Source organism: Dipodomys merriami, unplaced genomic scaffold (genome assembly GCF_024711535.1).
Source record: "Dipodomys merriami isolate MVZ:Mamm:240054 unplaced genomic scaffold, mDipMer1.0.p SCAF_815, whole genome shotgun sequence".
Taxonomy (NCBI): Eukaryota; Metazoa; Chordata; class Mammalia; order Rodentia; family Heteromyidae; genus Dipodomys; species Dipodomys merriami.
In genome coordinates, this window is record NW_027206419.1 from 337,503 (window position 1) to 353,967 (window position 16,465).

Below are 16,465 nucleotides of genomic sequence, written 5' to 3' on the forward strand. Positions count from 1 at the left end.
CCACTGGAAAAGAATAGTTGCATGGACACTATATCATAAAAACAATGTTAGCTGTTTCTGATGGTAAAGGTGGAATTAGGATTGGTGAATTTGCGATTCTGATAAAGGAATTTCAAAAGAGTTTTACAATTATGACAGGTAAATTTTAATTCTTCAACATTTTTAACAACTTAGCCTATTAAGAAAATTTAAAATTGTGGAGTTCCAGGAAGATGGCGGAGGACAAGCTGGAGGCTAAACAAGCTCTCACATATTAAGCAGTTTTAGAGTTCCAGTGAACAGTCCTAAACCAGACAATCACGCCAAGTGTGCCATCACACAACAGAGAGTTAGGCCAGAGAGGAAAAATCCAAGCAAGGGGACAGATCTGAGCTCTTCCCAGCAGCTGCCACTGCGGCAGCAGGGGTGGTGGCGGCCTTACTGCCATACCTGAAATAGTGAGAGTCCAGGAGGAAAGAGCCATACACAGCGGGTGAGCAGATTCTACTCAACACCAGCAAGAACCGACAAGGAGCAGACATTTTCATCCTGCAGTTCACAGACCAGAGATGATCCAGGAACCAAGATTCGGCAAGAGTTGAAGCCTGATGTCCTCACTCCTTCTTAGGGAGCAGAGGAGGGAAGGCCACCCTTCCCCCCTCCCCAGTACTGGAGACTCCATCTTGGATACCGACAAAGCTTGGCAGAGCTGCTAGCTCCAACTCAGGCCTTGGAATAAAAGGAGTCATTTAGCAGGTCACAAGAACTTAACGGCGTGACATGCCAGACTCAGCTCCACCCAGGGAAAAGTCACCCAGTGAAGAAAGCCACTCAACAACCATGAGAAGGAATATTACAGAGCTAAGCCCTGGGATACACAAGTATGTAAAACATGACAAATGAAGAAAAACAGTAATACGTATGTAATGCAGACTTATATGGGTAGGTATTTTTAATGTTTAAGGCTATGAACTGATTGTGTGATGACCTAAAATTAAGAAATTGATAGGTTCAACTATCCTTTGGTCCAACCATAGCTGATAGTTTAAGTGAAACGGGGCCACAGTAGTGTGCCTTGATTTACCAAAGTGAAAATAGGCCAATATTTGGAAAGCTACCATTTGGACATGTGGTTGGAGTGGCAATTACTTCAGTTTGTTGAAGTGTCAGTAGAAAGCTACAGTTTTAGCACAATGATAGAAAACTTTCAGGGATCTGGTAGATTTTCCCTTTGTCTTCATTTTCCCTTTTTATCTGCGAGCTAAAGTATCATTACTGGAAGCCTGTCCAAATTGTGCCTTTGGCAAGTTAACAGATAGTCTGTCACATGCCAAATAAAAGAGAATTGGAACAGGTCTATATTGAGCACCACAGTAGACGGGTCTCTGGACATTCTCAGGAAGAGCCTTCTGCCATTGTGGGATAGATAGGACTGGATAATATGCAAAATAGACACCATAGATTGAAAGTATTCTGCTAAGTTGACACTTGAGATATCAGATGTAATGCATTGTATTAATTTTTATGAATCAGTTAATCAGATTCATCATACCATATGATGTTACTAGACTGTCATATGCATGCTTATTGCATTTCCTTTGTATAACATATAATATGTTTTGAAATTTGGTATAAAATATTTGCATTTTCACTTATTTATTTTTACTCTGCATTACTTTAGTTCTCATGAGTAGGGAAATGCCCTGGAACTTTGTAATTTGTTGTCATATGTAATTTTTTTATTCTTATTTATTGTCTATTACAGCACCCGGCTATGTGTAATTTAAACTGTAGTTTTCTTCAAGTGTATCCTCCTACACTGAAGTTTTTTTTTCTTACAAGCTTTCTAATAAATATGTAATCTATTCAATTTTGAAAAGTACTGCTGTACCTCCCACTTATTTGTGGCATTTCTGAAATCCAAGTTCCTCTGTGTGTCAGAGTGGATACTTTTGCCTGTAACAGTTTTGTTATTGAATACATAAAATCTGGCTACTTAGGGAACAAAGGATGTGAAGCTACAGTATTCCAATAAAGAACTTCCAGGACAATTCAAGGGCAACTCATGTACTCTCTGTGTAGGTGAATAGGAGCATAGAAAAGAAATTCTTATACATGAAAGTGACTGGGAGTGTGTGCACATAGGTGTATCTGTTGTTATAGTTTTACATATTCCCTATTATTAAACGATATTTCATATATATGAATACACACACACACACACACACACACACACACACACACACACACACACACACACACACACACACACACATATATATATATATATATGATCACAATTTCCAAAATCCAGAGAACCACATTCATGGGCATTGCTTTCCTATGTTGCTCTTTGGGTAATAAGAATGAAACCTGGTATTGTCCTGTGGTAGAGAAATAACTCAGAAATTCAAACATTTTTCTTTCAATATGTTGCCTGTTCCTACATCTAAAATTAGGAAGTCTTTTAATACATAATACATGTTATAATATATTTAATATATTATATAATGTATAATATATTCTATATTATAATATATATTATATATCATAACTGACAGTGTTATATATTTATAAGGAAAAATACAACAAAAGTATCAATGTCCATACTTTCCTAGCCATGATTAGGTTCAGTAGAGTCAGGTGCATTACATCTCAACAGGAAAAGTCTACTAAAGTTCTGATGACCTTGAGCTAGATTAGGAGAATTTCTGTAAAAGGAACCTCTCTTCAATTTTGAGAAAAGATAAGTTTGGAGGTTGTTTCTTTTGTTTGATTTTATATTTTTTTGTTTTTATTTAGGCCGGACAAGGGGCCTGAACTTTGGGCCTGAACACTGTCCCTCACCTCTTCAATTCAAGGCTAGTTCTCTACCACTCGAGCCATAGCAGCACTTCTGGCTTTTTCTGCTTATGTGGCACTGAAGAATGGAAACCACGGCATCATGCATGCAAGGCAAGCATTCTACCACTGAACCACATTCCCAGCCCAAGTTTGAAGTTTTTGAGAAGAGGAATTTGGCATTTGATTTGCATCCTTCATTAGTAAAAAAATAGATATCATTTTGCCCCAAATTTTGTCTCCTTTTATGTTCCCTAAACAGTCACACATGATCATCATTCCATCGCATATCTTTAAGTCCTTCTTTTATTTCTTTTATCATTATTGTTTCTTGTTGTTTTGCTGATCCTAAAGCTTGCACTCAGGGCCTGGGCATTGTCTCTGAGCTCAAGGCTCATGCTCTACCACTTGAACCACAGCACCACTTTTGGCTTTTTCTGCCTGGGCTTCCTTTGAATCATAAAATTCAGATCTCAGCCTGCTGGGTAGCTAGTATTATAGGTCTGAGCCACCAGTGCCCAGCAAGTCCCTCTCTTTTAGATATTATTCTAAAAGCCTCCTATCAAAGGTCACTCCTAAGATAGTAAATGGACCTATGCCAATAGATCCTTCATACTCTCATCTCTTCTTATGGCTATGGTGTGTCTTTTCCATTGTATCCTGAACCTACTTCACTGTTGCCTTCCTAATCCATAATTCTAGATGTATTACTAATAATTACCTAATTTTTTGTGGCTATAAACCCTAAATTACTCAACTATTAATTTATTTTAATTTTTTTCAATATGATTGTTTTTTCTGTACAAAGCTTATATTCACTTCTTGCATCTACCTCTTGGCATGAGGAGAGCCTGGGCCTATTCTACCTTAAATGTAAGAGGTTAGCCAAAGAATAGCCTACAGTATTCCTGCCTAGGAGTCAGGACAAGTAGTTGAGTGCCTGAAAGAAGCAATGCATTCCTGACATGAGAGGGGGTCAGAGACACAACAGCCTAGAGAGCAAACTGGCATTCACAACATTTAACAACTTCTCCTTTGGGGAAACTGACCTCCTGCAAAGTGGCAGTGAGATAACTTACCTAGTGAATTTTCTTATATGAAGGAAGTTGTCATGTCTCACTACACAACTCACTTGTAGTCAAAGAGAGGGTCATTCTTTTGTTTCTTCCTTAGGCCCAGTCTCAGTTTATCTCTATCTTAGATTTTGCTCAGACTCTATTCCTACCAGAAGGTCCCTGATGAGGAGGAAAGTGTGATCTCTTGGTTTCTGACTGGCCCTTTGGGACCTGAGGTCACTTTTAGTTTTCAACCTGTTCCTTCTGACAATGGGAAAGCTCATTCTTTGAATTGTGCCCTAGTATCAAAACTTCAGAGAAAGTCAAGAAATGACAGATTCTGCCTGAGGGAGTGAGTTTCTCCATTTTCAAAGATGTCAATTAATATCTGATTCTGAGACCAAGGTGGAAGTCCTTTACCAGATCCTCCAAGCTGGAGTGGATGTTAGCTCAGACTCCAAGCCATCTTCATCTTTCTCCAGCTCTTTCTCATGAACCAAAATGTTACAGGAGTTTAGTTCAGAAACAAGGAGAAATGAGAGTAGCAGAAGAACCATTGGCAGAGTGAGGAATTAGAAACTGTTGGTGAAAAAAAGGCCTCAGAAAACCTAGGATCAGGGGGCTGGGAAAGTGGCTCAGTGGTAGAGAGCTTGCCTTGCATGCCTGAGGCCCTGGGTTTGATTCCTCAGCACCATATAATCAAAAAGAAAAAAGCTGGAAGTGGCTCTGTGGCTCAAGTGGTAGAGCGCTAGCCTTGAGCTGAAGGGCTGAGGGACAGCGCCCAGGCCCAGAGTTCAGGACCCACCACCGGACCCCCCCCCCCAAGAAAAAGAAAGAAAATCTAGGAACACTCACATCATTTGGGAATCACATCATAAGATTAGGGAATAAAAGTAATAAATTACTACCTAAATTACTAACTCCACTACTCTACATTACAAGTGTTCTGTCAAAAGTTAGCTGTCCTAGCTCTATTGTGATAAGGAAAACGGAGCACATTCTTTCCTCACAAAGTTCTACTGAGTATCTTTATCCATACCCCAGGTTGTTCTTACTCTCTACTTCTCTGTTACTTTCCTTTGCTGGATTAAATCAATGACACTTGAAAGTGTTAGCATCTTCAGACATGTAGTTACACTTTCTTCTAATCCATTTGTTATAAAGTAAAACAAATTATGGGGAAACGTATAGCAATGGTACATTTTCTTCCATGGCATATTTATTTGATATTATTAAGTATTATTTTAATAGTTTCATTGTTAAAACTTGAGGAAAATGTTTTACTATTAGCAGTAATTACTTGCACATTTTTTGTATTTTTCCATGTCTGTGTATTTGTTAAGCTTCTAACAACATCTTTTTCCCCAACTGTTGCCTTCTTAAAATTGCTTCAAATCATAAACTATATATGATGGTACTCTATATGTTCATTGATATATTTAAACTTTAATCTAATATCCACATATTATAGGATATCTTCAACCTATTGTAACTAGTCTGAAAATCAATATGGACATTCTTCCTTAAAGCAAAAACACAATGCCACAAAACGTCGTGAAAGTAAGATTAGGTATATATTCAAAATATTTAGCAATGATACAGTAGAAACATTCACTTCTCATATATCAGAACATGTTTATAGCTATGAGTAGCACATTTTCTTCATTCCTTCTTTCTGTTGCATCTAGGTTGATTACACAGCTTGGTTGCTAGGAATATTGCTGCCATAAACATGGATGTTCATGTTGATTTATATTCCTTCAATATGTATCCAATTGCGGTAAAGGACATCAACACATCTGTCTTTTTGATATTGTGTAAATTTCCATTAAGGTATCCCTATGGTTTGCGCTGGTTTACAATGCCACAGAACCAGATATAGTTCCTGATTTATTTCAACCTCTCCAGCAGTTTATTTATTTGAGTGGTGATAGCTATTCTAGTGTGTAAGATAGGATCTCAGTGACTTTCCTCTATTTTCCTTTGTATTTGCTACATGGATATGAATCTCAAACATTGTATTTATTTATTAAACACTTACATTTGTACTTCATTCCTGATTAGTGTCTTTCTTTTTATTTTAGTACTTGATCAATTTTCAAGGTTTGTAACATTTGATTTTTCCCATTACAAATACTCATTTTAGTTTAAAAAGATTTTTTTATTAGAGTGGTGCACAATTAACTAAAAACAACAGATAGTACATTTATATCACTGGATGTTTTTGTTTGTATTTACAGCCAGGAAATTGTTTCAATAAAGATACTGAACTTCTTTCACTGATATACCTGAAAGTATAGTATCTCTTATTCGCCTAAACTAATCTCAGAATTAACAGTCACAGCCTGGGGCACCACAGTCTGGGCTAAGTAAAACCATTAACACAGCACAAACTGCATTTAAACAGAGCAATGGGCTTCATACAAGTTAGAATAAAGGCATCACCTTCATGAAGCCAATGTTGAAGTTCACAGGCAGACCTTAGGAATCTGAATATCAAGAAGATCAAAGGATAAATGTATTTAGAAGGCAACTTTAGAACTCCAGATTGGGGAGGTGGGACAAACAATAGATACCAAAACTAAATGCTGAAGGGAAGAAGTATTTTATCCCAAACTTCACCTCTGTCTGACTCTCTCACACAACACACACACACACACACACACACACACACACACACACACACACACACACACACACACACACACACACACACCAATTAAACCCTCTACTTAAAAAGAATTTTGTAGTATCCTATAGAATATGATATTACAAACAAAACCGAAATATTTATTTGAAGTCTAAACTCTAATTTAGCAAGTTCTATAAAGACCTACATTAGATGAACTTTGCTATTCCTCCAGGTTTATGCTTTTGTAATCCTTCATCTTTCCTTGGAATCTAACAGAATGATGATTACTTACTTTTTCAAATTTTGGATGGGAATAATGAACCATTTTGCATCTAGGAATATTCTGTAATAAAGAGAACATTTAAACACAACTGAGGATGATATACCAGTTGCATTTCAATAGAAATCTTGGCTTCTCAAAACATAATGAAGAAATTAGCCCAAATTTCCAACTGTGTATTCCTTTCTTGTTTGGTTTATTTTATTAAGACAAAATTATACTACCTGGTCTAGGGAAGGTATCAGTAGAAATTCCAGTCCCTAATCTCCTGTCAGTCTGAGTGCTCGAATTCAAGGCTTGTATCACATTGCCCAACCATAGTTTCTTGGTTTATTTATTTTGTTTGTTTGTTTGTTTGTTTGTTTGTTTGTTTTTGGGTCCAGTAATGGGGCCTAAACTCTGGGCCTGTGTGCTGTCCCTCAGCCCTTCAGCTCAAGGCTAGCGATCTATCACTTGAGCCACAGAGCCACTTCCGGCTATTTTCTTTTTGCTTATGTGGTGCTGAGGAATCGAACCCAGGGCTTCATGCATGCAACACAGCACTCTACCATTGAGCCACCTTCCCAGCCCCTTCTTGGTTTATTTAATCTAGATACTGACTAGCAATTCTGAACTTCTCTAGTGATATTATCAGCTAGAATTCTCAGACTGTTCATGTACTATTTTCAAAGATGTTCTAACATTTGACACAGGGTATGAACATTTTCAAGTGCACCTGCGGGGTCTCTGATTCATTCCTCCATGGATCCAATCCTTTTAATATTGATTACTTGACTCTCTTACTATCTCTGGTCCCTACCTCTCTAATATGCTCAAACATTTTGAAGAAAGTTCACTTGAGGATTTTCTAATTTTAAAAATTAGCACTTGATTCCAGTCTTACTCAGGACATATTTTCTATTGTTTTCTAACTTTTCTACATATTTTGAGAGTTGCTTCATTTTTGTATATGTGTGTGCACATATAAGTGCCTCTGTGTGTATGTATATGTTTATATGTATGTATGCAAAAGCCTCAAGCTCTTATTCATCATTCTTGCTCATGACTGTTATTCCATCACCTGAGCCATTTTTCCAATCCAGATTTTGGGTGGTTAATTATAGATAGTGTCTCAAACACTCTTCTGCCCAGGCTGGATGCAAACTGAACCTCCCAGACTCCTTTACATTCTTAGGTTTCATTTATCCAGTAGAATGAACTTTTAAACTACAAACATTTTTTGAGTTTAAAGTCTAAGCTGTAGTCCAGATTTTTAACTCAAGATTTCATATACAGATAGATGAATATACAAATTACATATGCTGAGTGTACACTGTTAGAAATGTGATCCTAAGCTACGTTGTGGTGAGATCTGAGGATTGGGGTTCAAAGCCAGCCCAGGTAGGAAAGTCCCGGAAACTCTTTTCTCCAATTTACTGCAAGAAAACTGGAAGTGGCACTGTTGGCTCAAGTGGTAGAGCATTAGCCTTGAGCGGAATAGCAGAGGGACAGTGTCTAGGCCCAGAGTTCAAGTGACAAGACCACCACCAACAAAAAATATATAACTAAAGGAAAGAAAAAATGTGATCTTATCCACCAGTTCATGGCTAGTATAATCCCTGCTCTCTCAAGATGGACTCTTTTTTTCCAGACAAGTCCATGCTCTTATATCTGCCTTGCATTGGAAACAGAATTATTCTTCCATTCTTCTTTCTACAAAGATGTGTCGTTAGCAAGTGTGATTTAGAATACACTTCGTGTTCCACGTAGGAGTAATGCTTTCTCTATATCACACTCATAAATCTACATACTGGATTTGGCTTTATTGTTTCAACGTGGTCTTATTTGTAGAGTCTTAAACACAGAATTTCTCTTTCTCTTATTATTGTTATAGTTAACATGAGTTAACAAATTTATGTAAACTTGGGAAATAATGTGCAGCATATACACTCAGAAAAAAATTATCTGAGAACCATATTCCCCTTTAAAATTCACCTTAATTTACAGAGAATTTACAAAGTTTGAACTCAATATACTCATGGATAATGTATTTATAAGAAATGTCAATTTCATATTTTCTCTATACTAAGTTGTCTCTGAAACACGTGTTACCTCAGGTCCAAAGGTGTCCTTGGGTTATTTCGGTGAAGCCAGAAAACATTCATTATACCTTAGACAGCACCATAGATTGTTCCTGGAAATAACTATTACTGGATGTGGAAACTGATCCCAGGAGAAGAATGGAACATAGAGGATTGACAAAGTTCAAGTTAACTTGTGCTTTCCTTTTTACTGTAAAAGAAGAGAATCCGAAGGCTTGAAGGAAACTCTGTCCCTGACTTTTTTTAGTGTGTTTTTACTCATATATAATTTTTCTGTAAACTTCTAAATTGAGAATATTACAAAAAGATATAATGTGCCATTTGATGGCCAGCATAGAACAAAAGGAAATAACGTTGTTTTAAATATGTTCTACTGCAGGGACTGTGAAGGTGACTCAGTGATAGAGCATTTGCTTTGCATGCTTGAGGCCCTGGGTTCGATTCCTCGCACCTCATAAGCAAATATAAGCCATAAGTGGTGCTGTGGCTCAAGTGGTAGAGCGCTAGCTTTGAGTTGAAAAGTTGAGGTAAAGTGCCCAGGCCCAGATTTCAGGCCCACGACTGGACCCCCCAAAAAATCTACTGCAAAGAAACAAAGACATGGAGGTTTTAAAGTGTTTTATGGATGGATATTTTACCCCTGAGATGATTCTTTTGTTGCAGGAGTCAGTTATCAATTCCTTTTGTTTGGTCCTGAGTTCTCCAGAGCAATAAGGATTCCAAAAAAGCAACCAGTATGTATGAACAGCAAAAGGAGCCATTTCTCACACCAATAGTCCTTTAAGGAGGGTTCCAATGAAATATCTGGTTTTTTGTTTGCTTTTTTGTTTAGCTGGTGTTGGTTCTAGGGCTTGAACCCAGAGGCTGGACCCTGTCTCTGAACAGTCTTCTTTCCTGCTCACCTAGTCCCAAAGCTAGTACTCTACTTCTTGAACCAAAACTCCACTTCTGGCTTTTTTCCTGTGTAATTACAGATAAGACTTTGACAGACTATCCTGCCTGGTTTGGCTTTAAACTAGGATAGTAAGAAAGCCAAGTGACATCAACTGTATAGACTTCTCTTTTCAAACGAGAAATATTATATGAATTTTATTGTAAAGCTAATATTTGACAATTTTTACTTCCTTTTTACTGTGAGCATACCGTACAGAGAAGTTACAATTACATGGGCAAGATAACCAGTGCATTTCTTATCAATCATTGTTGTCTCCTCTTTGTTTCCCCTTCCCATCCCTTCCCATATACCCCCTCCTCCCAGGCGACCCTCCACCCCCCACCAACGTTGTAAGGTTCGTTTTTCAACATGATGACTTGTACATCTCATTGTTGCAATGGTTCCACCTGTATCCCTAGTTAAACGATTTGTTTTTAAAGAATATGTCCAGCATAGAATCCATAACATAACTCAGCAAAAGTAGGCCCACTGAATCATTTTGGAATTTTTTTTTTGCTTGGGAAGATTATTGATCTTGTCGTTCCTTTTGGGGAAACTTAAAGTCATATTTCACCTTTTTATAGGTTGTGGGGCTTGAACTCTGATCCTGGGTGCTCAGCTACAGCACCAGCTCTGGGTTTCTGGTGGTTAATTGAAGGTTACGGTCTCATGAACTTTCCTGAACAGGCTGGGTTTGAACCACAATCCTCTGGTCACAATCTCCTGAGTAGCTAGGATTACAAGCGTAAACCACCAGCACCTGGCTCATATTTGCATTTATGTGCACTGAATGACACAGTGTAGACAAAGAATGGAAATTTTAACCAAATGATGACATTAAAATTGAAGTCCTCCTTTTCCATTTTCCGACATTAATAACTCATGAGCTATGGGACCCTTACATTAGCATCCTCTGCCATCTGTATAAGTGTATTTAGTATCAGGAAATGTTCATAGAGAAATATAGAAAGAATGAGATTTTTAGAAAGTAAAGGAGATAAGGTATGAAAGAATAGCATAGGCGATACATTTATCACACAGAGATGAAGAGCTAGCCTAAGAGATTTGGAATTCTAAAGGCAATGAGGAAAAGCCTAGTTAACAACTAGTTCTACAATAACCAAAAATTGTTTTCAAGACCAGTTTCTGGTATACCTTAATTACTATCATTTATTCCTTCTATCTGGAGTTATTCCTTATTTTCTGTCATAACTATTAATTAGCCTCTGCCTTTTTGGTGCCATAATGGACCAAAAAAATTTCAAAATCACACTTAGCCTACCCTTCTTTTTGTGATTTTCAGTGATGACACAAATCCTGGAATCGTTGAATTTCCAGAATTAAACTTTACCTGGCATCTAAGCACATTCCTAGTATTAATTGCTGTGACTTAATGAACAAAGATTTTTTCAACACAGTATCCTCATATAAGTAAAGTACATGAATTAGGGACTGTTGTCAGGTGTCAGTATGAAAGGAGCAATTATATATTCCAAGTATGGGTTCTTTATTTTTGATTTACTAACTAAATGGTTTATTTGTTTTGTTTTGTTTCGTTTTTGTTCTTTTTGCCAGTCGAGGGGCTAAAACTCAGGGGTAGGGAGTTTTCCTGAGCTTTTTTTTTTCTTGCTCAATGCTAGCTCTCTACCACTTGAGGCACAGCACCACTTCCAGTTTTTCTTTTATGTGTTACTAGAGGAATTGAACCCAGGCTTTTATGGATGCTAGGCAATCACTGTACCATGAAGCCACATTCCCAGAGCCCTAAATAACTTTCTTAAGATGGCATTACTTTTTCATTCCATAACTACGTATCATAATTTTGGCCAGGTGCTAGAAAATGATGTAGAAAGCAATACAATAAGTCTAGTAAGGCAGGAGGGACAATGAATAACTGTCACGGTCTAGCCAGAGGGGCTTATCCCATGGAGCTGTTTCAATAACTGAGCGAGACAGCTCCTGACCCACAGCCAACCTCCAGAATGAGAGGGCCACCTCGGGTTCCAGCCACATGGGGATCAGTACTTTTGAAAGAGAGAGAGAAAAAAAGTCAGAATTACAATTAAGTCTGGTGCTAGTGGCTCAGAATTCTAATACTAACTACACAGGACGCTGAGATATGAGGATCATGGTTCATAACCAGCCCAGGCAGAAACGTCTGTGAGACTCTTATTTCCAAAGAACCACCAGAAAATCAGAAGTAGTGCTTTGTGCTCAAGTGGTAGAGCACTAAATAGCCTTTTGCTGAGGCTTTCGGGAACAGTGCCCATGCCTAGAGTTCCAGCCCCACAACTGACAAGAAGTGAACTTCCTAACACAAGAAGTGGACTGAATAGCATCCATTCTCCTAGGGAGCAGGGTATCAAAGTCAGGCAGAGCTTCCTGTGAAATTGAAGTCATAAGTAGGTCAACTGGCTTCTCTGTGCTTTGGTTTCACCAGCTACAAAACTCAACATAGTGAAGGATCCTCTTCCTCATGGCGATAGGGTAATGATGAAAGAGAGCCATGTTTTGTTTCATAAGCCCACATCTGTTGGACAATTAATAACAGGCCCCACCTGAGCCCTTCCCAGCTATCTTCCTGTCATTTGCTCACAGAATTGCGGAGAAACTTATCTGAAGGCTGCTCCCTCTGTGCCTAGCCATGCTCCAGAGTTCCCTCTGTATAAATCCCTTGTTTCCTCACAACTGTCCTGAGAGGAGAATGAGGTCTGATGGTTGTGACCCTACCCAGAGCTTCACCTGTGGTCAAGAATCATCTGCTGTGATTATTCTGCCTGCTCAAACTGACTTAAGAAACCATTCAAGCCACAGGAAAATCAAAAACCACAAACAGACCAGAGACTGCAACAAGAGACAGCTTAAGGACACAAGGGAGATACATTATATTACCATCCCCACCCAAAAATATCAAAGAACTCTTTTTTTGTACCTTTATAAAAAATGTTTTTCTAAAAGTTTTTTTTTTTAATTTTGAATTTTTTACTTTAATTTTTTTTGTTTTTTGTTAACATTTTTTTCTTCCTCTCAGAATTTTCATTTTAGGGGTATATGTGTGTGTACTTTTTTCTCTTGTCTTCTTAAAATTTTTTTTGTTTAGCTCTACTGACCATTTGCCCTTTGTTTCTTTCCTTCTTACTCTTTTCACTTTTTCTTCTTTCCTATCTTCTTTGCGTGACTTAATTGTTATTCTGCTAATCCTCAGATATGCCAATAGTCGATTATTAGACCTTAGCCCCATTGTGTACACCCTTAATCCAGAAATTTATTACTCAATTTAAAACCTCTTAGCCTTAAATTTCTTAATAGCAGTACTACCCTTTTTACCTGTATAATATTTTAAGAATTTTTATTTTTAAGTTTTTCACATCTCCTTTCTATCCATCCCCTTCTCTTATTCTATCCACGTTCTTCTCTGAATATTACGTTTTCATTTTGCATAATTTTTAAGTGTTGAACTTCTTAATTTTTATTTTTTTGTTTTTCTATTTTTTCTTGTCTTTTTTCTTTCTCTTTCTTCTTATTTCTCTCTCTACTATCATTCTATCCAACCTATTTCCCGCTTTGAGATTAGGATTGAGTTAAGTTAACTATCCCACTGCCTTTCCACATACTTATGTGCCTAGTTTTACCCATATCTCTCCCTAAACTTAATCATTTCTGTTTGCCAAATTCTTCTTTGCGGTTTGTAGCCCATTAATACATAGTTGTTTGATGTTGAATAGGTATATCTGTAGAACTAGATTGTATCTGCAGATTTTTGAGTGTGGAACTACAGACTTTGGTTGATGCTTGCCTTAAAATAGTGTGCTAGCACAAAACTGGCATTACTTTCATCCCAAATGGGCAGAGCAACCTGGAAAAACACAAGAAAAATGACAAGTCCGGGTATCTCAACTCCCACTCATGGTAATCAGGGGTCAGAAAAGATAATCAATAATCCAGAGGAGAGTTCTCAAAAAGCTCTATAAACACTACTGGTAAATATAGTAAATGAAAAGAGTGAAAACCTGCAAAGGACTCCGCATGAGCGTGATAGGGAGAGAGAGGAGGCAAAACAAAGATTAATACAAGAATATCATGAGCGTGAGGAAGCTACTCAAAGATTGATACAGGAATTGCATGCGCAGATGGAGAGCACTCAAAGAGAAATAAAGGAATGTCATGAGCAGGCTGAGATCAGTCAAAGAGAACTACAGGAACTGCGTGAACGTGAAGAAGCTAATCAAAAAAAATACAGGAATTGAGAGAGTGAGATGAGAATGCAGAAAGATCACTAAAGGCATTCATGGAATCCATAAACAGAGAACTGAAAGAAGTCAGAGAGACCACAAAGGGAATGCTGAATGGAACCCCAACAGAAGGAATGGGAATAACAAATCAACTAAGGGATTTGAGAATAAACACTGAAAACCAAATTAAGGAAGAAAAGAAGTTCATACAAGTTCTAAAACAATGCTGCAACAAAGAATTTGAAGCCAACAAAGTTGACCAACTATAAGAAGAAATTTAAAACAAAGTATAAAGTCTCTATTGTAGGTTAGACCATGCAGAAGATCGACTCTCGGGGATTGAAGAGAGCCTAGATATTATAGAGAAAGAACATACAACTATTTAAGACAAATCCAAGAAATATGATAAATCTATCCAACATTTGGAAGACACCATCAGAAGGCCTAATCTGAGGCTAACGGGTGTAGAGGAGAAGCTAGAGACAGAAGTTAATGGTCTAGGAAATTTGTGTAACAGGATCCTAGCAAAGAACTTCCCAAACACGCAAAAAGAAAGTCCTATTCAGATACAAGAAGCTGGTAGAACTCCAAATAGACCAGCCCAGAATAGGACATCCACCATCAAATTATAATCCACACAGGATCAATTCAGACCAAAGAAAAGATCCTTAAAGATGACGAGGAGAAAAGATCAATCACCTATACATGGAAATCAATTGGAATCACCTCAGATTTCTCAGCGGAAACAATCATTGCAAGAAGAGCCTAGAATGATGGATTCCATGCCCTAAAAACAAACAACTATCAAACAAGAATTTTGTACCCAGCTAAACTCTCCTTAACTGGAGGTAAAATAAAAACCTTCCATAGCAAAGAAAAATTGATACAATATATCTCCACAAAACCAGCCCTACAAAACATTCTTAAAGATGTCCTACACATAGAAAACCAACAAGATCACAATAAAGGCCAAGAAATCGCACCCAAACTGAGAATCCAAGAACCATAAGAAGAACCCAGTTGACTCAGCACTCAAGAAGGTGGATAAAATGGCAGGTACTCCCAAATACCTCTCAATCTTAACTCTCAACATTAACGGACTTAACTCTCCAATTAAGCATCGTAGACTATCTAGTTGGATTAAAAGCAAGATCCTTCTATCTGCTAGGATCAGGAGTCACATCTTGCATATAAAAACAAACACATTTTGGATATGAAAGGCTGCAACCAAATCTACCAAGCAAATGGCCCCCATAAACAGGCAGGAGTTGCAATCCTAATATCAGATAAAAGAGACTTCAAAATGAAATTTGTGAAAAGAGATAAAGAAGGTCACTACATACTAATTAAGGGATCTATCCTTCAAGAAGATATTACAATTCTGAATATCTATTCGCCAAGCAATGGAGCCCCCAAATTTATCCAAGAAACACTACTTTCCCTCAAATCTGACAGAGATCCAAAGAGATTAATTTGTGGGGTATTTAACACACCAGTTTCCTCACTAGATAGATAAACTCAGTAAAAACTCAACAGAGAAAACGCAGATCTAAACAACTGCATAGATCAACTAGATTTCACAGACATCTACCGAATATTTCACACAGCATCATCAGAATACACGTTTTTCAGAAATATTGAAGTTATACCTTGCATTCTCTCAGACCACAAGGAAATAAAATTAAAACTTAATACCAAAAGCCACCAAAGAAAATCCTATAACACATGGAGCCTGAAAAACACACTGCAGAATCACGAGTGGGTCATGGAAGAGATTAGAAAGGAAATTCAAATGTTCTTGAACACACAAATTACCAGCTCCTCTGGGACACAGGAAAAGCAGTACTCAGGGGCAAGTTCATCGCTCTGAGTTCCTACATCAACAAATTCGAGAGATCTGAAACCCACCATTTGATGAGACATCTGAGCCTCCTTGAAAAAAACAGCAAGATAATCCCCCATCCAGTAGACGGTAAGAAATAATTAAAATTAAATCAGCATTAAATGAATTAGAATGCAAAAGAAATCATCAAAAGAATCAACAAAACAAAGATTTGTTACTTCAAAAAATTAACAAAATTGACAGACTCTTAGCAAATCTTATCAGAAAAAGAATAAAACACACGCAAATAAATAAACTCAGAGATGCGAATGGAAACATCACCACAGAATCAACCAAGATTCAGAACATTATAAGGAAATATTTCTGAAAACTTTATGCTAATAAGTTTGACAACTTGACAGAAATGGACCTTTTCCTAGCAAATATTGACATGCTGAAACTAAACCAGGATGAGTTAAACCATCTTAACAGGCCCATATCAAGCATTGAAATAGAAACCACAATAACAGACCTCCCATCTAAGTAAAGCCCAGGACCAGATGGCTTTAGAGCAGAATTCTATAAGGCCTTCAAAACACAGCTCACACC

General features: G+C 37.5%; 1 long non-coding RNA gene across 1 annotated transcript in view; it reads right to left on the reverse strand.

The window, feature by feature from the left end:
• Positions 1-16,465, reverse strand: part of LOC138819755 (uncharacterized) — a 30,402-nt gene that overhangs the window by 10,566 nt on the left and 3,371 nt on the right. The window contains exon 2 of the long non-coding RNA XR_011369610.1: positions 6,800-6,850. This is a non-coding gene — a long non-coding RNA (uncharacterized lncRNA). The remainder of the gene's footprint in view (positions 1-6,799; positions 6,851-16,465) is intronic.